Raw genomic sequence first — 25,951 nt, forward strand, 5'->3', positions numbered from 1 at the left:
TTGTTTCCTTTTTTTTTTGTTTTTTTGCCTTTTTTTTTTTTTTTCTTCTCTCTCTCTTCGGTTTCGATCTCCCTCCGCTTTTTATTCACTTTTTCTTTGGCTCGCCTCCGAGCGACACAAAACGCGGCGTAACCTACGCGCGTATATTCGACGGTACTCAATCCGCTCGTTGTACGTACGTACACCACGTTGTGTACACGGCATCGCGGATCGTGTAATACGCACACGAAAGTTTCGCCTCGGACCTCTAACCGTGAACTCCGTCGTCGTCTGCGCTTGCTTCTTCTTTCTCTAAAGCTCAATCGTACGGGTAGTCTGCACAGTGTATCGAATCGAACGCCGACAAGTGCCGATAGATAAATATAAAACCGTTTCTTACCCGTCTAGCCTTTTTCACTCCTATCACGCACCTCTTGATATTCGAGATCACTGATCTCTCTCTGACTCCTGAACGCCACTCCGTCAGCTCGTTCGGAAAAGGGAGCTTTTCATTTATCCGACGAAGAATCTATCGCTCTTTTAAGATGTGAAAAAAATTCGCTCCAAAGATTCGAAGGAGTGGAACGTACGCAGTTTTGTTAGAAGCGAGGATATATATCAGCGATATGGAGAATAGTTTGAGCTGCAGCGTTTAGGCGTACGCGGTAGCAGGTAGCGGGACACCGTCGCCCTAGGGATTCACGACCACCCCTATTTTCTTTTCCGTCTCCTTCCTTCCCGCCTGTTATTCGGCTTTCTCCTCTCCCTCATTTTCTCCGAGTAGGAGAGTGACACGTTTTCGACATGTGTTTCTGCATTTGGTCCGCATCCAACCACCGCACCGGGGTGCGTTGCTCCGGTTGGTGACACTCAATACTTTTGAAATTTCGATCGCTACCGTGCAGTTGCAGTTAGAGTTGCAGTCGCGGTAGCAACGCTAATGTATGTACCGTATAATGCATCTGCCGCGTACAGTATATATATATATACACGCGGATAAATATACACAACGCACTGCAGTTACGTGTAAAGTAACTCTGGTCTGTATATATACATAAGATCGTATGTATTATATGTGTATATATATATGCGGTATGTAATGTACGCGCGTACGTACGTACAACCATCCCCCATATTTATAGAACTATGTACTGCAGGAATACCGATGCAAATGGGTATAACGAACGCGGAACGATGTGAACATACTGGCAGCATCCTCGCTACCTACTCGCGCGACATCAAAACTACTAATTATTATCATTGGTTGCTTTTCCCCCCCCCTTTTATTTTTTATTTTTTTCGCTTTTTTCTTCACTCGCTCGTATAGGTAAATACTTACACGTGTTCCGCAATGAAATGGAGGTGAAGTTGGTTTTTGAAAAATGAGTAGCTGAAAAAAGGAGAAATTCAGAACTATTTTAGATACAAAAATATTGGAAATCGGGAAATTTTTTTCTTTCAAAAAATAATCGCTTCATCTTCAGCAACGGTATCTGAATAAATTGAAGACCTATTCAGTGTGTATGAGAACGAACCGATGATCTTGTTGACATTTTTTTTTTTTTTCTTCTTTTGATTTCGCGAGATCTGATCGTTTCGTAAAAATCGAAGCTGCGCCCGCGAGACGTGCACTCCGCAACGGTCTTTGATATATGTATGCGGTTGGACATTTTATTTCTCCGAATCAATCCTAACGAGATGTAATAATCGTAACAAGAAAGGGTTAATAACTCTTAATTGGACCGTTATCGCATAAAATCCAGAGAGGTTATACCCAGTCATTGTACGCACGCGGTTCTAGTTGCGAGCGTTACGATATGTCGGGCTGCAATTTTTTCAGTTGCTCTTTTTCAACCACTGGAATGAAAAAACATTATCCCATCAAGACGGACGGATTGAAGGATCACCTTCACGCGTTAATTTGGGGAGAAAAGAAAATCGTCTCCGATGTCGTTATTTTCTGCGGTGTGGCACGTGTGATTTTTCAGGATATTATAGATATTCCGAATACGAAGGCGATCAATCTTTGGACAATTAAGTAGTCGATGATTGCTTCTTACGATTTTCAACCGGTCGTCAACTCGTTCGACTCGTCTACCGGGAATTTATTTCGAGACTTGTCTTTCTGACCGTAAATCTCCCCAGAGTTTTTCAACTGATCTGCGATAAATTCTGCGTTTACAACTTCACAGACTTTTGGGTAGACAATTTTCGACACGAATCTCCTCAGATTCCACCAAATTTCTTCCCGCATGCGGCTAGCGACGTAAATATTCGGGGACTCCGTTTACTTTTGTCATTATTCTTTACGAACTCTGATTCGCGGGGGATTCCAACGATAATTCCCTTTTTTTCCATTCCGTTCGATCAACCCTCGCAATTTATCTCTGACTCAGGGTAATTGCCGCTCATTTCATGTGCGGTATTTCAAAATACATCGAACACTAGACTCAATAATTCTATTTCATTCTTTATAAATTGTTCTATTAATAATCCGCTTCGAATTCTACTTGCGAACAATTTTACGAGCGGCTTAGGTCTACGGCGTGCAAAGTTTCCTAATCAGTTTAGGAATGTATAATACCGCACGCGTGTTCATATGGCACCGCCCGAATGTCCTTTTTTTTTAAATTTTCCAAAGAAGGAGGCCAGCCGCGACGTACGAAAACTTTTCAGTCTTCATTATCGAAGAACAATTTGTCGCATCTCACCGATACGATCTTGATAACGTACCCGCGACGGTTACAGAGAATAATAACCGATATCGTCGTTGTACTACGTACTACGTACAACTCGCGGGCATCATCCCGACTCCAGAGATGAAAGCGCGATAATAAAATTTGAATTTTAACGAATGGTCCCGACGAGACAGATCATTCCACATGACGTATGCTCGTATAATATTTATGTATCTACAGTTGCCGTGGTCAATAACTCGTTGAAATTATTTTAGACTTCACGGGGTCGTTGCCATCGGGGCCTATATTTTCATTCCTTCGTCCTTAACGCGGCGGGCCCCGCCTCTGGCGATCTCCGTCGTCGTTCGGAACAAAGATTCGTCGATCTTTCGACGAACGGCGAAAAATATTCGCCATCCTCCTTCACCCGATGCTACTGACTTTCGACCGCAGGAATCTTCGATTAATATTTGGCATAGCGCGGTGTCGCAATAAATAACTCGTCCGTGTAACCGGAAGTATAATTCAGTGAATATAAATCCGCGCGCGTCATTTTTCCGCTCGGTTCGCTCTCACCGTGCCCGCAGGATGTGGGGATGTAGCCCGGTAGTCGTCCTTTGCTCCCGGGTATATCCTCAGCCGGTCCGGGCGCAAGGGGATTATTTGAGTCGGCTACTTCTCCGGCACCTCGAGTTGCCGATGTTATCTGAAACCGACCACTGCGGTATCGCGTAGCGAAGTATTGTTTTACCAAATGTATAATACGTACGCGTACAAGACGTTACAGCTGCTGTAACATGCTTCAGAGAAATATGCCATATATCCGTGCAGATCGGGGGCGGGATTACGTGACGTTTGTTTTTTTTTTTCTTTCTCTATTCTTTCGATTAACTTTTCGCTCTTCCACCGAATCGAAGGTCGACCGCGATTCCGAATTCAATCAGATCTTCACCCTTCGCATCAGGCGTTCTCTTACTCTCCCTTATTTTATACCACTCCGCCTTCTTCTTCTTCTTCTTCTCCATTCCGTTCTTCTTGTTTCTTATCTCATTCAGTTGGTCGCGAGCGAATTAGCATGTATAAATAACTCTTCCACCACGTCACCTTGAAGACCTGTACTGTGCGCAACGACAATGGCGACGGTGTGTGACCAAGGCTTCCATACCTTCTATTCTGCATTTGCCTCTTTCTCTTTTTCTATTCGTTTCGTTGTTTTTTTTTGTTTTTTATTTTTTTATTTTATTTTTTTTATTCATTTTTATTTTTCTCGTTCCTCGCCTTTTTCTTTTACCCTCTATACGAAACCACTCCACAATTAGCGTCTATATGCAGATGTCAGACGTCTCTTGTGCACATTATATCAAATACAAGCTTGTATTCTGGATCCCAAATACCTACGCGGCAGATACACCCACGTGGTGAATACATGCACCTATACCGCGTAGTAGGACACGGCTATGCGGTATTCTCACATTTGGTTAAATTCGCCGTGTGTGGTCCGAAATTCCGTGGTTCATTCATACCGAAAAGTTGTCAACCTCCGCCGAACGGTACGCGTAATAATACGAAAGTTACGGAATGCGAAGACGAGATATTCGAAGACGATTTTATTTCGTATCGATCGGCCGTTCGCTTTTCGTGACGCGAATCCGTAATCGTTATTCAATTTCGACGGTCACGTAGAAACTTTCGTCTAGGAATTTATAAGTATCTCATTGTTGCAGGTTCGGCTCGAGATATAATTTTAGTCGTGAGCTGGAAGTTGATCCATAATTTATAGAGACAATTAAAAACGACGTCCCAAGTTTTCTTGTCGGGTGCGTACCTATAGCGTTCGTGGCGTTCGAGAGGGTAGCGCGTTGTTTTTTCTCGTTTCTCTTCTTCTTCTTCTTCTTCTTCTTCGAAAGTCAGGAAACAGTCGTCATAACTCCGTCATCCGCAAGGGCGAGGGCGAGGGCGAGGGCGAAGGTGGTCTAGGAGACTGGTAGCTCGTAAGTTAAGTTTGATTGAAATAACGAAGTGGTTCGGTGCATTTCTGTTTCTCGGGCAAAATAAGATGGAGCAAGGAAATACCGTGCGACGAATTTTACCACGGGGTACATTGGATTCCGGAAGTGCAGTCTCTCCCGCACACTTTTCACCGTTTGTTTTTACTAATCTAATTTACTAGCCGTACGATGACTGAACTACGACTGTTTTTTGTTCCTTCTTATAGCGCTATACCCGTGCGGTATTAACCTCCCCCAATTTCGGTTGCGTATTTTTTTTCTATTTTATTTTTACAAATTTCCGGAGAGCCGCAGCTCCGCCATTTTTCGGGAATGCGACGAAAGAAGAGCCTCGGGATTCTCCTTTATTTTTATTTTTTTTTTACTTTCTCCTCGGCGAGGTTAATCTGCTTGTTCTCGCCGAATACGATGAGAAAAAAGTAAACCGAACTGAAATAAGAATAAAAATTAGCTGCGCGAAACCGAGGCGAGAATTTCGTTTAAAATGAATCTCTTTTCCCAAGAATACCGGACGACGACTAGGTAATCGAGGAAGTTTCCGTCGCCAACGAAGCGCCATAACTAGTGTGGCACGCGTTTTAAAAAATCCGCAAAAATCACGAGCACTTCCCGTTTTTCGGGGTGAATTGACAAAGACTTTTCTATGAATCTCTTTCGGCGTTGGTTCGAGATGAAGAAAGAAAGAAAAAAAAAACAAAACATTTCCGACGCGTCGAATGAATTTCGAAGAGATGAAAAACCCGCGAAGATCATACGTACAGACGTATTATACAGTTATATATATTTTTAGATAATCCAAATTGAACACCTATATTTATCAACGATCATTGTGTGTCCGCAGGAAAAATTAGCGGCACCCAAAGAAACCGCAGGAAGTGATTACTTAGAAACGGTCTGAACCGGAACACAATGTTCTATATTTACGTCATCCGCATTTCCTCGCGTTCGCTACACATCCCGGTATTTTCTACGACGCGACGTAGGGTTTCCGTGCGACGTATAATACGTTTTTAACTAGCAGGAATCGCTGGTCTACCGCTCAAGGAATAAGCGGCTAAACTTGGTTACGGGAATAGGACACCCGATTTTAACCCGCATATGTAAGTAACCACCTATGTACGTACGATGTCTCTACGTACGTACACGTGGACGTCCCAGAGAAATACGTATGTACGCGTACATACATCCTTCGAGGCTAATTTCTGACGCACCGAATTCTACGGACGTCTGCGAAGCGTCTCTAAGTTATTACCCAATAGAATTTCATTGGATCACTTCCAGACCTTCGACCCCGAAGACATGCGAAATCGATCGCGATCCCCGAAAGTTTCGAACAAATTTTGTTCGTTCCAAACGTATAGTCCACGGAGCGTCAATAATCTGAGGGGGGAGAGAGAGAGAGGGAGAGAGAGAGAGAGAGAGAGAGAGAGAGAGAAAAAGTGGATAAATAAGTGGAATGTTTGTTGTACGTATATATACGTAGAAAGGCGAAGGATCTCTTTAGATTAGAGGTGTATTATCCTGGGTTAGTTGAGCCTCTGATATCGGCTTATCAAGACTAAAGCCAATAAGCGCTTATCTGACCCTGAAAGTCTAGTTTGCTCAGAGGCGACAGTCGGGTGTTGAAAGAAATAAAAAGAAGAAGAGTTTTCAGTCTCCTTTTCATTTTTTCTTTGTCCTTTTTTTCTTTCCAGATGATCCCAGCGATACGAAAATGTTTGGGAATCTCGCGGGTTCGGGTACGAGAACGATGTACGCGATTTCGGATGCGGATAAGCCCGGTCATTTGTCGACAGCGTACGCAACAAGTTGACGAGTCGAACCGTCAAGGGCATCGCGAAGCGGGACGCCAAAAAGATGGAAGTCGTTACGAGCAATATTCGAGAACTTGGAGAACTGGAGTCGCGAAAGGCCCTGCAGGCTGCAGAGGCGTCAAAAGTAACTCGATACGCGATCCCTACGATCCCGGATTCCCCATCCCTGAATACTATATACGTAAGTATACCGAAGGAACGGAGCCGACCGCTGGACCTGCACTCTTCGACTCTTCTGGGTTGTTTTTTTTTTTTTTTTGGTTCGTATCCTTTTTTTCTCTGTTTTTTTTTTTTTTTTTCTTATTCCTGACCCTCAAGGACGAGGAGATGCGTAAGATACACCGCTGCTCGGAAAGGGAACGCAAAAAGACGGAGGTGCTGAGGTTTGGGGAAGAAAGAGGCTGAAACAAGCCCGACGGAGTGTTGTGACAGTTGAGACAAAAGGAAGACACCGTTATAAAGGCCTCGAAAAATAGTGGAAATGGTAAATATGATATCCGTAACGAAAACTTCAAAAGACATCCCGCGCATCAACGCGCGAGTCTCCCACCTACTCTTTTTTATTTTTATTTTTTGTATTTTTTTGTATTTTTTTATTCCATTGAGCAAAAATATGTAAAATCACGTGCGATAAGGTATTCGACGGGATGACGAGGAATTTTCACACGGTTGAAAATTCGGTTCGCGAAGGCGTGTATCGGGAAAATTGTCAGAGATTTCTTCCGGCCCGGTGGTCGGCAACAGTTGGTTGTCCGGTGGTAGACGTTTCGCCATTTTGTGGGAAAAATTGTTCCCGTGGGAGGAAACGCTTCCGATCCCCGTCCCCGTCCCCGTCCCCGTCATCGTCTCTCGTTTTTCCCCTCCTCCTCGTTCTCCCCTGTTATTCTTCGACCCACGCGCGTAGAAATCCAACGCGTGAAATTTTGCGAAACGTGTTGAAAGCCAGTGTTGACGTAGGTTTTCAGGATAAACATAATACATAAACTGTATTACACAAACGACCGGCGTGGTGGAATATCACCCCGTGGATCATTCGCCTCCGGCGAAATCGTGCCCGAAGATCGGAAGGAAACGAGAAAACGAGGAGAGGAAGAACCGACTTCGAGATCGAGTAGGTCGAGGATTTTTCTGAAAATATGGCCATTCGGAAGCTCGACCCGAAAACGAGCTTGGTAAAAAAGGTATTTGTCGTCGTATTTTCCGTTGGATGTTTTTTATGTTTTTTAGACTGCCGACAGCCCGATCGATCGATCGAGCGATTAGCTGGATCACGTTCGGTGGCCATCTTAGCGGCTGCGATGCGATGATCTTCCTCATAAGAATTGGCTCCCATTGTAGTTAGAGTGTCACGTACGGTGTTTTCATCGATACAGGTATAAAGCTTATTAGAATCGGTCGGTGACCCTCCTCATGCGAACGTTCCGCTCAGGGCGGCAGTCACATCTCTGTGCGTGGCTTCCGGTCAGCCATCACTTCCTTCCATCGTTAAATATGGTCGCTCGATTCCTCTAAGTTTTTAACTTTGACTAACCTTACGTAGCTCGCAGCAGGTGGACGGCACATGCTGCTCATGGGAATAGAAAAGATTCAATTTTCCTTCTCGAAATTGTGAAGTGCGATTCTTTCACATCGCTGCGCACTTCCGCGTGATATTTAGCCGCTCGCACGCTGACAAAATATTTGTAACGCCAACTAAGAACGTGCATAACTAAGCGGGAAGTAATTTTACGCTCCGCCAAGAATAACGGTGATTAATACGAAACTTCAACATTCCGCAGGGATGTATTATACATGGATCAAAAATACATGACACACATACGCGCGTTTTCGTTGATCGGAAAGAAAAAAAAAAATAGAAAAAAAATAGAAAAAAAACATATTAACACACGTGTCCGGCATCAATTTTTATGAATTTTTAAATGGTCAAAGTTACTCGCTCTGGCATATTTACACGCCGTAAGTCAGAAATGAATCTCCGTGGTTAATTTTCCCCCCCCCGATTTCCATTACTAATGCTCTATGATATACAAATCGTACGGGGGCGTTGCGCTGGCGCCTAAAATTCGTGAAATTGTTTTGACATCGCAGAATCAGCAAACGTGCAAAAGGAGGTTGCGTGAAAACGTGAAAGAGAAAAGGATAGAAATAAATAAATAAAAAACGTAAATTCTCCTAATGCATCGGTTCGCCACGTTAGCTCGTTCGTTTTCCCTCATATCGCGCGGTACCTGGAACCTTCGCTGTTTAGTCTGTTTCCCCCCCTCCCCCGCTCCCCTCTCGAAAAAAGCTCCGACTCTATGAAGCGGCTCGTATCTTCAAACGAAAATATTTAAATTCAAAAGAGTTAATAATAACCACCCGGTGCCGACGAGTTGCAACTTATACCGTACACGTGAAGAACCGAGATGATGTTTCACACCGAATGCTCCACAGTCGTCAATTTCGGGAGATCATTTTTCTATCTTTGTCCCATTCAATCCGCCTTGCAATTAACGAATCACAAATCTTCATTCGGCTAATGAAATAAACGAGATGAAGAGTATCGCGTCGCCATTTTATCGTTGCACCCTGATGCAACGGGAGTGAAAAGAAGTAGAGAAAATAAAAAAAAACCGGTGAGTACAAAATAGGGGGAGGGCGCAGGTTGACGATCTAAAGTTAGAGAGTTCTTTAGCATCGCGCGGCTTTCCTCAGTCGGCACCAGAAAAAAAAGGGTCTTCATAAATATAATCGTGCGGAAGCCAGTGCAGACTGTTCGACCGGACCGCAACTACCGCGCCGCGGACTTCTGTTGCCGCTGTGCAGGTTACAGCGCGGTGTATAGGGGTCGATGCGATGTGCCGCGGATGATCGTGACTCGTCTATTTTAGGAAATATAAATCATCCGCCGAAAATTTTCAAATCATTACGAACCGAAAGATGAAAAATCATGATCCGTGGGTACAGCTCGAGACAATTTTTTAATTTAAAACGGAGAATCAAAAGAGCCGGCCAGGATTCGATCGCTTTTTTCAATTTTTTTTGGTTTTTGTAACGAGGTACCGGAATCTCGATGAGCGGAGAAATCTAAGACTTTGGTATTATAAGAGGGCGAGACGAACGTTTTTCTTTATTTCTGACGCATTCCGCAGCATATTTTAATGGAATTTATGACTTCTTCAAAGGGCGATGATTATAATGGCTGCCCAAAACTTGGCCAATTAATTGAGCAATGAATTTAGTTTTTTCATCTTTTTTGCCATTGATGTGGACACATTGAGATTGAAAGAGAAATTACTACGTACAATCGAATGATGAATCGATGGACGTTGCACGGTGAAAGAAAAAAAAAATCAATAAATAAATAAAGCGTTGAGGTAACTCCGGACGATTTTTGGGTTCGGAAAACACGCGTCTATATTATTCTGAAAAGGCAAACAGCTGTGGAAAATTATTAGGGTCTTCCGAGAAGAGGTGGATAGAAGCTGTGGAGCCAGTCTATAACGCGAGACGCTTATATTTTTGGCTCGCCAAATCGTCAATATTATCGCTGTTGCAATAATCCTATATACTTCGTTTGCTTATTCACTCGTAACTGTATATAAGCCGGTTGCAGGAAACTATGGAATTTCCGGAATTTTTCCAACATTTTTCATCCAATTTTCGGTCCAATTCCAGGTCGGAATACAGAATCAAACTGCGATCTTATTAATAATGGTCCTCAAAGCTCCGGCTATTCAGAGAGTTGAAAATATTCGACTCTCCTAATTCTGGAGCGAAAAATTATTACCGAATCGTTCAATCGTCGTGAATTGAGATCTGTAGCTTTTTTATTATCCAGTAGTCCGTTATTGATTCTGTGCTAGGACGCATCTGCCATCTTTTGGAAACTTCTTCGAGGCCGTCTGAGGGAAAAAAATGGCATCGAAGAGAATTGAACCCTCTTGAAATTCTGCACCTGAAAATCCATGCGATATCAATAGTCTAAAAAGGCACATCTGCTGCCGCGGAGGAGGAGAATCCTTGCCGAATGAAATAACGAATGAAAAAAAAAAGAAATCTGAACCCAGAATTTCATCAAAAGAAGACGTTCCTCCGTCAGACAATAATATGTGAGTACATACTTGTAAAAAAGGTTCGTGCAACGTGATCGAGGAAACCATTGATTTTTATTCGCTCTGGCATTCGATCTTCGTGTCGCCACTTTGCAAGACCTTGAAAAGGACGAGATCTGCAGACGATGCGTCTGAATCTATTTGGAAATAATTATCAAGAGGTCGAAAGCGCTTCCGGAACGATTGCCAAACGATCGTAAGTAACTGTGGATAAAATAAACGAAAATGGCGGACTCGCTATTGTCAGGTAACTGGTATTTTTTGTGTATACATATGATTATCATTCACTCAGCTCGTAGTTGAACCTCGTTTATAAGGCGCCGAATATGTAAGCACGTTACTACATAGAAAACATTATTGAAAAAATGCACGTATAACGGTTAGGCGTTGAATTTATTGGCTGTAAGCCTGTACATACATATATCCTATAACAAATGTAGGTATATAAAGTGCGAGAATATTGCAAATATGGCAGGCAGATGCGTATCCGCGTACAGTAATGCTTTCAGCTTTCAGCTTGGAGCTTTCAGGCGCATTTGTTATGGCTCGATGTGCTTACGTACGCACATACAGTAGTTACACGTATATACATGGAATCTGAGTAAATCATCTCTGCTTACTGCAGATGCACTTGACTTTTGCTACTATAAATAAGTCATACGCATTTACGTTGCGTAGGTACCCATGTACGTATACGAGTGCACCTATTCGATTCTTACGCACGCATGTACTTACACGCTTGAAACGCACTCTCGACGTACCCACCTTCGCCCCGAAAATTCCAACGCACATTTATGTCACGACGCACATCGCGCCAGAAGCACTCCTATCTACTCGTTTTTATCACATCATTTCTCTGGCATCCCTGACAAAAAAAAAAAATAAAATTCCTTTCGCATCACCGAATCGCGGAACAACTTGACGTTGACGCGTATACCTGCACTCGATGTGCCGAAGGAGAAAGCTCGAAATTTTCTTTCGATTTCGTCGCTGTATGAAAATTATATTCACACCCTCGATTCCGAATTCATGACCTATCACGTTGAGTATAATTTAGCTGTTGATGTGAAACGGAGGATGTTTTTACGATACTAAATTGAAAATCATTTATGCGAACAACAAGCTCAACCGAATTCTATATATATACGATAAGGTTTGGCGACATAGTCCGTTTGACGTCATCCGAGTGAATACCTATCCTACGTAATACATATACCAGCTATAATAATTCGCGAGTGAAATTTTGGCGTTGATTCTCGGAAATATATATAATTTTAAAATAAATCCGCGAGCTTTTCGTCGCACCACCGATCGATCGATCCATCATGTGGTCCGTCCGTCCACCTATCGGTATAGGTATACCGCGCGTTGTACGTACCTACTTATATTTAAAATATCTACGTACAACTGGCATTGTTTTGGACTTCTACCGGGGATTTATTTTCGTCCCACTCGGTATTGAGTTTCGAATAACTTCGGACTATATACGCGTTGCCGTTAAAAGTACCTAGGCGTACACTAGCAGCGCATAAGTAACAATCGTCACGTAATAGTTATACCGACGTTAATTCAATCGCTTCATTTTCCCCCCTCTATTTTCGAATCATTTTTTTCCATTTAAAACGGTCGTAGATATTCCAGGGTCGTAGTTGCGTACGTAACGCAGCGCTTGAACTACGATGGAAAAATAGAAGGAAAAAAGGTAGAAAATAATTTTGAAAAAAAGTTCAACTTTCAAAGGCAAAGCGATGTGAGTCGTGTGATGATCGCCTTCTTCGTTCGATGATATTGTGTTGTGCCGCGCGACGCGCGATCGGAATAATTAATAGAGTGCAGCATATTCGTTTTGGGAATTGAAAACAATATGGCCGGCTTATATCCGCCGAGGACCCATCTCATACGAGTAACGCATCACAAGTGGTCGAATGTTGAAAGAAATCTTCGAACCTTTTTTCGTCTTCTATCTTCTTTTGCCTTTCCTTTTTTCTCTCCCCTTCGCCGCGACAGTTTTTCCTTTTTTTTTTTCTCGAGTAGCGTTTCGTTGATAATTCGTCGAAAACTCCGATCCTCATTTCAAATTCGAAACGGACGGCGAGGGACGTGAACGTATCCTCGAATCTGTAAGAAAAATAAATTGAAGAAGAGAAGAAAAAAAAAAGATTGTAACAAAAAAAAATCTGATCAACTTTTCAGATCCCCGTGCAAAATGAAGTAAAATAATAAATAAATAAATAAATGTATCGCAGTATAGTTTAAGTAGTCTAATAATGTTTTATTGGTTCATAGAACACCACGTGTTTACTATAATAACTCGTCAGTTTTTTTACGTTCGACAACTTCCTGTCCACGCGACGTTATCGTTATTATTATTCGTCATTTTTTTTCTCCGTCCCTTGTTCGAGCGATGATCGAATTTCTGCAAATCTTACGCTCCAAAAAAATTAGCGAAGAAAATTTTTTACTCACGTAATCATCGCCGAACGTAGATCCTCGTTTCCACTTCCGGCGTAAAAATCGATCCTCCCATTTTCGCGCGTGTATATGACGAGGTCTTTAAAAATTCCTTTGAGACGTTGCATTTTCGGAGGAAACGAAATACAACTTTTCTCTGTTAAAGTTGTGTAATTGGCTGTCCTCCCCGTAGGGAGAGAAGAAAAAAGAAAAAAGGAAAAACTTTCCCGCCCCCGTGAGTCCAATCCGTTTCACTCACGCGGTATTGTACTCCGCGCGGCCAAAACGCTCGGAACAGTTCACTTGAAAAAACAGGAAGCAAACAACCGGATCGAGTTACGCACGTAATACATAGATATCCGCATAAATATATACCCAAGTGTGTTCGTGAATTTTCGAGCATTCTCAAATACGAATTGCGAAACTCAAATAATGTCATTCATTTTCTTCCTTATTATACAAAAACACAATGTGAAACGCAGGCGAAATTCGATACTCGCAAATCCTACGGTGCATACGTAACCGGAAGTTGCATAGTTTGACGCAATGCGGGGTATGATACGCAGGTGAAAAATTTTCAGAGTTCGGGAACTAGGAGTATTTGATTGACTCGAGATGTTTCTTAGGATCACGTTCAGCTCTTCCACAGGTGAAAATAATTATCAGTTACATCCGAAAGTCGTGCGATGATAGATTTTTTCGAGCTTCACCATAATTACGGATGAGGAATGGGCGAAACTGTAATATCCCACCCGAATGATCAATATCAATGATCATCGTAACTCGACACTACAACAAATCACGCGAACTGAAATAATAACTTATAAATTTATGGTGTATAGTAATTTTTGAAGGTTCGTTCAAACGACGTGAATGCCATATACCTGTTATTACGATATGTCCGCTACCAAGAACCACCCATTATTCACATTATGAGATTTTGAACTTGGACATTGTGGGTGGCCGCTAATTATAACCCACGCCTATATTATAAACGGTGTACCGTGTCAATGATTTATCAAACGTGACCTTTTTCTTTTCACCCTAAAAGATTGTAATAAATATACCTCGTTGCGTACACGCTCAGCTCGGAGAAAGCGGAAGTCAAGAGGTGTTGAAGAAAGCAAAAAAAAAAAGAATTTTTTTAAAAAAAAGAAAGAAGAAAAGAACGAAAAAGAGCGATTTTACAACATGGGAAAAATCGAGAAGAAAATAAAAATCGATAAATATAATGACAATAATTTCCACCTGCGGGAAGATGTAACAGAAATGTCCGGGTGTGTAATTTGAGAAACGTTCTTTTCCAGCACCCCTCCGAATGGCTGTTCAGAATTCCTGACAAGGTCTCCGGACGGGAGAATATTTCGACCATGTAATAATGCTTCCCTCCGAGGTAAAAGTCTTTGGGGAATACGTCGCGTCAGGTGTTCGGAAATTTTAATCTTCAGGTACACACGGGGGGCGATTAATTTCGGAAGGACAACGCCGACGGACTTGCTAACATCTCTTCACTTCCGTTCATTGTTTTATTCCTTCTTTTAAAGAGGAGCGGCTGCTTTGCGTTGGGTAGGTGCTGGTATACATTATATACGGCGTTATGAATTATTATAAAATCGGTGTGTGTCTCCAGGTCGCTTGTGTTATGAGTGAGTATTACGTTATACTTTTGGCTGAGAATACGGTGAAAAATTACTGGTACTCGGATGATTGATGAATCTTAGTTTTGTGATGCGTTTGAAAATAAATGAAATGTCCTGCTGCAAATATGCAAAAAGATAATAAGCTGGATCTTGCGATGCGCGCTGCACCTTGGAATTCCACGATGTAAAAACGCGTTGAAGGGTTGCTCGGTACCTGGAAGATGTAAATTAGGAACGGTCAGGTCTAAAAACTTTGGACGCAACGAATCTCCTCGCTCAGGTGCTAACGCGATGGGATGTAGCTGCTAACGATATCATTTGGTTTTTACGAATTTTGATTACTCTAAACGACATGGAAAAATGTTCATTTTTTAGTCAAAAATTAAGTATTTTTGAAATCGATCGTATGACACCTTGTAACGCATTTCGGCCTCAGGAACACGAATCCGTGGATCAAAAACAGCTACGAAGCTGATTTATAAATGAAATCCATGGCCACGAAATCACGTATTCAAAATTTTAATGCATCATCAAATTCCGATCATTCGTTTCCGAGATCTAGTGAAAAACGTGATGGCGGGTTAAGCAGCTCGAGATTTCATATTTTAGCGGGCTGGACTCGAGCGCTCTCTATCTCGTTCGTCTTGCTACCGCTCTGCGGCGTACAGCCTCGCGTCCTACACTCCCACCACGCTGAGCTTTCTCGCACCAAAATCCACATGTAAAAATCATTGGGCAAATGCAGTCCGCGCGGAGTTTGGTGTTAAGCTCTGGCTCACCCAATAAAATTGAATCACATTTGGCGACGCCCTATTTTTACACGTGCGTCAGACATTTTTATCGCCGGCACGTGCCGGAATTTGAACATAATTTATGGCTTTTTAATAGATGATGAGGTGTGAAATCACAGTCCTTATTTTTTTCTTGCTCCCATTGTGAGCAGGTGTTGGACGAGCTGTCATCACCTGATTAAGATCTTGTTCACACCTCGTAATTGAATTATCCACTTCATCCACCTGATCGGCGGCATCCCTTTGCGGTAATTCTGCGAATTTCATGTAACCGCAAACCGTTTAAGAAAGTAAATATGTGAAAATTCAGTATTTAAATGGTTCAGGGTACACCCAGCGAGTTCATTTCTGTCCATGAGGCCATACTGAAGCTTGAGACCTTTAGTACAGAAACAGAGGCACCGAGTGTACATCGAAAAAAAAAAAAAAAATTCCAAATAAATTTCCTTTGCATCGCGTCGTAATGCATTATATAACATAGACTGATAGATTTATTACAAAACGGTCAGTCTTTGTAATTTCACACGCATAATCAGAGTTTTTGTTTGTCAATCTACCAATTTTTCCCATCGAAATATCTATATTTTTCTACTCCAAAAAACGAAAAATTGGCGATAACTCGATTAATTTTACAGATAGATTCCTCCGATCAAAATACATGGAAATAACATATAAACCCTATTAAAAAAAATGTTGATTTTTGGGCCAAAACTGAAGTATTTTTAAAATCGATCAAAAGACACTTTTCTTACGTATTTTGACCCCATGAATCCAAATATGAAAGTTAAATAAATCTATCTTTAAAATTGGCCGAGTTATCGCCAATTTTCAGCTTTTTGGAGTCAAAAATAAAAAATTGATTTTTTAGTCTATATTGATGTAATTTGAGCTCAGGAATCCGAATCCGGAAGAAAAATTGATCTATCTTTAAAAGTGACTAAGTTATCGTGGAATTATTGCATTTTTTGGCATAAATTTGAGGATATCTCGAAGGGAAAAAATCGTAGCTCAATTTGGACAACGGATTCGTGTTCCTGAGGTCAAAATACATAAGAAAAGTGCCATACGATCAATTTTTAAAAATAAAAATTTTTGGTCAAAATTTGAAAAAATCGTAAGGGGTACCCCTTGGAAAAATCTCAAATTTCGACCAAAAATTTTTATTTTTAAAAATTGATCGTATGGCACTTTTCTTATGTATTTTGACCTCAGGAACACGAATCCGTTGGCCAAATTGAGCTACGATTTTTTCCCTTCGAGATATCTCAATTATTATGCTCCAAAAATCGAAAAATTGGGGATAATTCGACCAATTTTATAGATAGATCAATTTAACTTGTAAATTCGGATTCCCGAGGTCAAAATACGTGGGAATAGCATATAAAATAAAATATTTTTTTTTGACCCAAAATCGAAAATTTTCCAAGGGGGAAATTATTTTTTCCATCGAGATATCTATGATTTTTCACTTTGTAGATCAAAAAATTGACGATGACTCGATCAATTTTATATGTAGATAGATTATTCGAAAATACAGGAAAAGATCTCGATGCGGAAGGGACGAGCCAATTTTAAATCCTCAAGGAAAATTTAATGATCCCTGCAGCTCTACTCGCACCGCGGAGCTCGAGAGACTCGCCCACGCTCCTAAATTGTTGCATCGCGTTATTTACTGCGTAAGATCTTAATGCAGCCCAACAATCAGTGTCCATTGGTTGAGATTGAGCATCAGAATTACGATACGTAAACTCAGATACATAAACGTTCAGCTCACCGTTAAACTGTCCTCATAACAGCACGTCACAATTTACAATGAAGGTTTTTTTTCATTCTGTTTTCGAAAATTCTCCATGTGCTCGGATCATCGCGAATCAGATGCTGTTACATAGGTGTGCAGGAATGCATGTATACATATATCGTCGTTACATTCTTCAATGCGTTCTCTCAAGTACAATTTCGTTTAAGTTTATTCATTTTCTTCTTATTCTTCTCTTTTCAGTTGACTGACAAACGCGCGTTTTATCCAATATCGTCGAGATCAGCCGATTCACGCTCGTCCATCGTGCCGCCGCCGCTGCAGGTAATTCACGGTGTTGCAACGGTCGGCGGGCGGGCGGCATCCTTGCGGCAGTCAAACGACGCACGTTGGTTTCTTACCGGGCGTTGAAATTCCTCGCAATATCTTCGCGCGCATCTCGTACCGAAAAGAACGTAAATCACGGCGAATTACCGTTCGCGCGTACTCGCGTTCGACGCTGACATCTGTAAGAATGTGTTTGTAGAAAAAAATTACGCAGCGAAGACGAAACCGTTTCAATCATTTCGACTTTTTCGTTATACGCTTGAAGAAAATCGAATCCACATACGACGAAATAACGCTCGCGTCCTCGATTCGGATCCGCTTCCTTCGCTCCTCTATTTCCTTTCATCTTCGGCCCCGCAGGCCACTGTGTAGTCGGATACACGAGTATATCCGTGAAGGGCGGGTGAACGGATAGGTCAAGAGCTAGAGTTCCGTTGCGAGAAAGACCCACTACCTACTAGACCCAGATGACTGAGCGGTAACGTGAACGCCTCGCTACCGAGAGAAAACTCTGGCTATCGAAAGATTTCAACCCACGCGCGCGATATCGTCGTCTCCCGTATGTTTCTGACCCGGGCCATATAACTCCGGCACTCCGTTTCTGCGTCTCGCTGTTTTTGCCCTCGCGGTAAAATATATTCCACGTCGTTTGATCGATAATCCCGAAATACTTGAATAAAATTGCGTCCGAGAATAATTCCTAGCGCGCCCCAAGGATCGGAATCGGTCTTTCTGCCCCACGAAGCTCTTCGACGATAAAGCGGCAGCGTCGCGATCCGCGGAGTAGGTAGGTACGTACCTACGTTGCGGAGGCATTCGATCCGATCCTCGATTTCCGCTGAATTGCGGGGCGAGCCTTGGCGCTGTGTTTGAATACGATTATTTACCTCGTCGCATCTCCCGCGTGTGCCGACTCGTGACTCTCGGACGCGCCGCATAAGCTAGAAGCTCGATAAACTTTGTGCATACTTAATTCGCGATGCGTCGATAAAACCGTCTAGCTGAGGACACGGTTAACGCGAGTAACGGTTGGTACACGGAATTTTAATTACGACCTCCGATACCTGAGTCGCAAATTGTAAGAAAAATTCCCAACTCCGAAGAGCGAAAGAATTTCAGCCATACGTGGTCAATAAAATCGGTTTCATTGTTTCAGCCGTACTATGGAGAATGTGCGATCAAAAGATAATTAGCAAAGTCTCGAAAAAACGACACAGGGTGGGTGAAATCTTCGCGTTTTTTGGCTTGTCTCCAGATCGCTTTGAGGTTCGGACGATCGGTAGAGTTTCTGTTGTAAGCTGCGCCATATGAAGAGGTGGAAATGGGTGTGGCGAAGAGTTGTGGATAAAAGCAAAAAAAAAAAAAAAAAAAAAAAGAGAAGGAGGAAGGGAAAGGAGAAACTTAGAACGAAACGGTTGAAAGACGACTTTTTCCAACCCGTTAACAAACGAGTTGGCACGCTTTGAATCTGTAAAAACAAGCTACTTCGATCGCCGAGGAAAACTCGCCGGAAACTCGGCTCGCTTCTTTTGTGACCTTGAAGACATTTTTCCGGATGTCGTTAGCCGATGCGGTAAAAGAACAAAGAAATTTTTTTTCCCCTCTCGCGAATTCACATCACACACAAGCGCCGTGTTTACCATTTATTTCTCTCAGATCCAAGAGACTTTCATTCTTTTAATTGATCATTTTCTGTCAATGAAACTCTTTTGAATTCTTTTTTCTCCGTTATATAGTTCTGACATCATTTTATTACAGAGTCACACTTTTTATTCGGGAGGATTTTAAAAATATACTCGAAAAATATTTATACGCCGGACCGCAAATAAATTCGTTGTTTTTTTTTTTCTTCACGTTCGTGTTTCTCTGTCATAAAATTTTATTTATTCAATTTCACAAAGATTTTTATTTTCAATTTCAACTTTAGATATCGTTCGACAAAAAAAAGAATCCAACGAATATGGATTCGAAAAATACACCCAAGCCTTAATAATATTCAAAGTTCTCAAAATTCGGTACAGAATTTTGTCGAAGATGTTGAAAAAAGATCATGTTGAGGTTTCTTCTCTTTACTGTTACATTGTGGGCCATGTTTTTTCGGGAATGGAATGAATATTCAGACACCTATGTATGTATGCGTTTGCGTCCTCCTGCGGGAGATTAATGCCAAATGGACACGAGAGGTACCGCATCCGGTTGTCATCGAATAGCTCCTGGAAATGATTAAATTTGAATACAAACGTCCGCACAATCGACTACTCTGTACCCTCTGAATTTACACAGCCCTCCGTCCTACGGTATTTTATAAAAGAAACAAAACAAATCTAGCCACTGGTTTCGTTTCCAAATCACGCTTTTCAAATTCTAAAGATGCAGCTCGTAACGCGTCCTTCAAAAACCCTTTTTTTACTTTATCAGATCTTCGAATACACGAATCGCAATTAACTCAAAAATTCTACCCCCTTCGTTCCACGGCTCCGGAGCGTGGGGTGAATTTTTACGGAGAGAAGAAAATGGCTGCCGCGGTTCGGTCTCTCTCAGATATCACTTATACACCACCGATCTACCGCGTTCCTTTTTTCTTCGGTTTTTTCTTTCCGACGTATAATGTAACTATGCAGCGATTATAACATAATTTGGCCGCGGGATATTTTTTTTTCCGCTCTTTCTTCTAACTAGCAATTTGCGGGACGATTAACACGCGCTGTTCGATCGAAAAAACGTTTTCAAAAAAATCCACATTTCACGTATTACCGAGAATAAGAGAATCAAAATCTATTCGACTATACCGTGGAATTATTTAAAAATCTAATGGAAAAAAACAGAACTTTGCGTGGCAACCGAAGTTTGCATGAGAGTTCCGACCCGCACGAAACAAAAAGTAAATCGTGTATATATCTGCTAGGTCGTTATCATTAAAAAATTTTTTATTGCTCCAAAAGTTCGTTGCTCCAAAAAGTACGTATAGGTATACGTATGTTATACCACACGCCGGTCGCTCGTACATCCTCATGGAGTTGTTACCCGTGCAACAGCTGTTATAATATCCTCGTCTCCGGCGCGCGTTATCCTCGATTTATAAATCCATTACCACCTGAGCGCCTCCCGATTCATCAATTACGGTCTCTCGCGCAGCTCCTTGTGAACGGAGGAACGGGATTTCCATCTTTTATAATCAAACAACACGCGTCCCTCGTACTCCTACTATAGGCAAACAAACTACGTACAAATGACTTCGGTTCAGCCGATACACATCGAAACCCATAATACCTTTTTACTGTTCAGCTTCACAGGCCATCCATCTTCTCTCGCTATCCAAGTATAATGGGCGTAGATTCGTTTCCCATGATACTTTTAATTCGTTTATTTCTTCTTCTTTTTTTTTTTTTCCACGTCAATGAAATTCTATCAACGTGCGACATTATTGACCTCTTCTGCCTTTTAACCTGCCAATAAACACCGAATTGTAAATTTCAGAAGAGAGAAAAAATGGAGGATAGACGTGATGCGGGAACGGTGGAAGGTAGAGATTATTAGGATGATTATTTTAGTTCGGAAAATGGATCGACTCAGAAACGAGGGACGTAAAATATCTCGGTGGAGTTTTTTTGAAGCGTCTGCGTGTGTATTTGTCACCAAGATAAAACCTGGTGTAAGGTATCATTTCCTGCAGCTTCATTAATCCACCGAACATTCGTTACGTCAGATCCTGTTGATTGCAATTAATCATCGGGCAAATAAGCCACCCCAAACTTTGAGGAGGCACGAAGCGTTCCTCTCCCGTGTTTCCCCCCCCCCCCTTTTTTTCGTAATAGGGAAGGCGACGAGGGTTGCACAAACGCGAACAAGTCTATACGCAATTCAAAAAGGTTGACCGGGCTCTCGAGGGGAGCGGAGTCGCCGATCGGTCGATCGGAAAAATCTGTGGGGAAAATCGCGAAGCCCGCGCGACTCGTATCGCCGACTAAGGGTGATCCCTCGATTTTCTCAACGTTCGAAGCAACTCCTCGGATTCATTTCCATCGCTAGAACCGCGTATTCCGAAGTTGACGGTCGCGGGGCGTCACGCGCCATCTTTTAATGATGATGGATTTTCTCCTTCGGCGTGTAAAAAGCGATGGAGACCGGAATGCGCTGTGCTGTTGTGACAGTTAGAGGGGGTTTTCTAAACTCTCCAGTTCCTGCATTCGGATATAGTTACAGACGTGTCGGCGTATGCATGCCTATATACTTTAGCTCTGTAGGTATTTAGAAAAGAAACTGTACGTTACACGTACTCCGCATAACGCGATATACCTACGCAACACGCGCCCGTAGGTACTGCACGCTGCACAGGCAGGCACCCGGATGTGAGGACACGATCCGTCTCATTACCGGAAACGACGTTCATATATTTATAATCGAAACTTCGTCCGCTACTGTAAGCTAAGCTTATATAGCTGTGAACGTTAATAATGACATCTACACCGCGTTGTACACGCGTTATCCGTCGACTACGCCTCGCGTGTGTCTTCGATTGGTATACCGATCAAATCTATCGCATCGCACCGGTTGAATTTTTATCGGCACCTAAGTCGTAACCGTTTAATTTCTTCTCCCTATGCTCAGCCGCGAGTCGCGTTAGAAGAAAGAAGGGCAATTCATTTTGGGAATTATCGAAAATTCGTTGTCCTTTTTGCGTCTATTCTTTCCATGCGACGCGAATCCGCTGGAAGAATTTTTCCGCGGTGGAACATAATCAACAGTTCGATCGTCTTCGTATTAATTACCGCACACCGTAAGTCGTGGGTTCTCGATTAGCTTTCTCTGTGAACCGTTATAAAAATAACGACGATGACAATGATCGATTTTAAATTCCGTCGGCAATCGACGCTGCCGCGATCGGAAGTACGTAGGTACAGTCGCGACGTTGACCACTACGATGCACAATGCCGATGACGTAAAGAAGAAGAAAGGAGAAAGCAAAAAAAAAAAAATAAAAACTGCCAAGATTTCATTCCGACGCACGTGGCGTAGTCTTCCGAATTTTCATCCCCCACGAGAAATAGAGAGGGAGAGATATAAAAGCAAAGTACGAATAAATCAAGAGAAACGAGGGCGATTATGACGACGATAATTGTAAATTGAGGTCTGATTGCAGCTATTAAGCTAGGTCGGCTGGACACAGGCGTAAATATCTAGGAACCATCAATCGTACGAACGCGGTTAATTTGAGTAAGATTGGAGCATTAGGAACAGTTAGATGTGACGAGAACTAGACGAGGACTACTTACGTACGTACAACGACTGCATTACCCTGATTGCCATTTAACGTACGTAACGTACGTACATGGGATGCATAGCGTCGTGATACACGGCGACGACAGCGGTAACATACTGATATCTATAATGTTACATCGCCGAGACCTAGAATAGCGTACGTATTCCATCGCGATACGACGATAGCTTAGGCACTTCGATCCTACGAAGTACGTTGCGAGAATTATTACGAGGGAAGAGTCGTTGACCCTTCGCAAACTGGGATCACCGCGACGTTCTGTTGCGCGGTTAGACTCCGTGTATATTAAAAAAAACGGTATAATGTACGAATTACATTTATATAGATATATTATATATATGTACGCGAGTGCAAAAAAGTTGCGTGCACGATCGTTTCAATCCGTGTGATGTAGTGTAACGAGCGATGTCTTCGGAACGGCACTTTTTTTTTTCTCTCCCCTTTCTTATTCTCGATTTCTTCGGTTTCTTTTCAACGGTGTCAAAGCTCCGGCGCATTTTAAAAACGCCGCGACTAATTTAATGAATTGAACCGCGCGCCGAGCGCTTCAAAGGTTTAATAATTCGCGAGGGGAACGGGACTTATGGCTTCGTTTACTCGAACTCGAGTCGCTCGCTCGAATTCTTTTGATTTCGTTTCATTTTCGCCCGTTAGTTTCGCGCGTTCGTTGTCGTCGTATCGGCGAATGGATGAAACGGTGCGTCGATTTTTTTTTTTTTTTCGCGTCCGTAATCTCCTCGGTTTTATCGCGTTTCGTTTTATTTCGTTGAATTTCATTAATTTCTGTTCTCGGTTTTTTACGGATTACGTGGGAAATTGAAAAATCTGTTACGTCTCCGCTGAGAGCGGAGACAAGGAACGCGCGGGGCTCTCTATCAACCGGAAGAGATTTATTTCTAGGTGCGCGTAGGGGGCGAACTATACTTTTAGTAGAATTCAGGAAAGTGATTAATATCCTGAATTCCGTCTAATAGTGGCCCAAAATCACCGGTGTAAAAAAACCTACGAGCTCGAAGGTTGTCGTCCCGGTAATAAAGACTCGCCGCGTTCATAAATATAACATATATATATAAATCTAAATATCTAAATTTTCAACTAATTTTTATCGTGTTCTAAATAAATTTATTTTCTATTTCTTTCTTCGCTTTTTTTTTCCTTCGTCCATCTTCTTCTCTACCGTCGCGTCGTTCGGCCCGTTCGGAGAAAATGCGAACACGCGACGACGAACGTATATTATAATCTTTAAATCTATGTAATCGAATAACATGCGTATCATATCATGTAAATTACATACACAGATGTACGTACGTTTATATACCTATACACGAGTTACGTAATAGACTCCCCATCTTGCGTAGGTGATGCTGCAATATACCTACTTATAATATCCTAGTCATTGATTTATAAGGACAACTGCAGGCCTACACGCCACTCACGAGTATTAATTCCACCCGACACTTCCGGTGCGATCAATAGTCACGTGGAAAAAATGAAGATGAAAATGAAAAAAACCAAAAAAATAATCATCGATAAAAATAATAATGATAACGACAGAGAAATGGGCGAGGAAAAGAACAACTTTATGTGACGTTCATTTCTGACACGTCGAAGGAACGAATCAATCGTCAAATTTTTTCTCGATTACAGATAAAGAATAAAATGGCAAAAAAAAAAAAAAAGATGTTACAAAATTAGAGAGTTGTTGTTTGTTTGATATATTCTTCTCGCCGTTGAATGATATGTGAGTTGGGTGTGAATTAACGAATAAGATAAAATCAATTTCGTACGTCACGCGGGCCTTTTCTGTCTCTCGGTTAAAAAATTAATATTCGCGTCTCAATAGCGAGGGAAGAAGAGATCGCCACAATCGCGGATCGTCGGATAATTTCTTATGCGGAGATTTTGGACTTGTAAACATAACACGTAGACGAACGTCATTCTTTGATTTATCGCACACATCGTAATCATTTATAAAAGTTTATCTCATATACGACCGTCGAATTCGTTCAACGAATCAATGATCGATTAATTTATTCATCCGCGTCGACTCGTCTTATTTTTTTTTTTTTCACCGCACATAGGGTAGGGTTGGAGTGAATCGCGCGACTACAGGGGAGACAGGGTCACGCGTGTTAGACACGTGTGCACGGGCACCGTGGTAGTTGGATATCCATCGGGGGTCGGAGGTCACGCGTGCCTCGTGTACTCGCGTATCACACACGCAGCTCCGGATCGGCTGGTGTTAAATTTTACAAGCGCAGCCCGATGCAGTCCTCGCTCCTATTCTGCTTTCATTGTTTACGGTGCACGTGTCAACGGCGCGCACGTGGCCTCCAACATTCGTAGAGCAGTTCGAGCAAACTGCATACAACGAAAAACATACACAAACCCCCAGTGGTCTGGTTATACGCTGCGATTTAATAATCAAAATATAATGGGGAGACTTTTTGTCTAGGAAAATTTTGAATCAAGGGTCGAGCTCGCGGTGTGCGTGGAAATTGGAATTCTTTTCGAATCTGGTGCGGATATTGGACAGCTCAGTTATTCGGAGATGAGGAGGAGGAGAGAGGGAGAGAGAGAGAGAGAGAGAGGAGGAATAATTTTTTTCGTGGTGCCTGTTTTATGTAATAACCCATATCGTTTATTGGTCTACGCCGATATATACTTGGTGGTGGTGCACGGATTTGCTTTGCCTCTCGCTTCGAGTTTGTTCAGAATTTTTACTCATCGCCGCGCAACGTGCGTTTTCTGGTTAGCTGTTATTATATTTCGTTGAGCGCCAGATGCCCGCGATCCCCCCCATATACCTTTATACGTTACTTCTGGTCTCATATTCCAAAGCTTATGAGTCGTATTTTTGGATACTACTGAACTCGAACTTGTACACGAACTGTATCGAGCTCGTGGAACTCTCCTATTTCTACCTTTGTGAAAAACGATCGTTTCGAAATTCGAGCGTCGATTAATTGCAACGAGAATCGAGGGAACTTCGGGATTATCCGTTCCACGCGACCCTCCTCGGGGATCGAGCGATCGCGAATTTCATTAATTTTTTTCCAAAATTCATTCCTCGTATCAAAATACAACGTGTAGGTCCCACTTTTGCTTCGTCAGCGTCGTGCACCTTGTGAGAG

At 42.2% G+C, this 25,951-nt stretch overlaps 1 long non-coding RNA gene across 3 annotated transcripts in view; it reads left to right on the forward strand.

The window, feature by feature from the left end:
- Positions 1-19,501, forward strand: part of LOC125501117 — a 29,026-nt gene extending 9,525 nt beyond the window's left edge. For 2 of the 3 annotated variants that reach the window (XR_007278628.1, XR_007278627.1), the window contains exons 2-4: positions 6,361-7,661; positions 14,333-14,591; positions 17,456-19,501. This is a non-coding gene — a long non-coding RNA (uncharacterized LOC125501117). Of the gene's footprint in view, positions 1-1,118; positions 7,662-14,332; positions 14,592-17,455 lie in introns of those variants that run through there. The other variant, XR_007278624.1, reaches the window with a different exon arrangement.
- Positions 19,502-25,951: the final 6,450 nt, after the last annotated feature.

This window comes from Athalia rosae, chromosome 1, assembly GCF_917208135.1.
Source record: "Athalia rosae chromosome 1, iyAthRosa1.1, whole genome shotgun sequence".
Taxonomy (NCBI): domain Eukaryota; kingdom Metazoa; phylum Arthropoda; class Insecta; order Hymenoptera; family Athaliidae; genus Athalia; species Athalia rosae.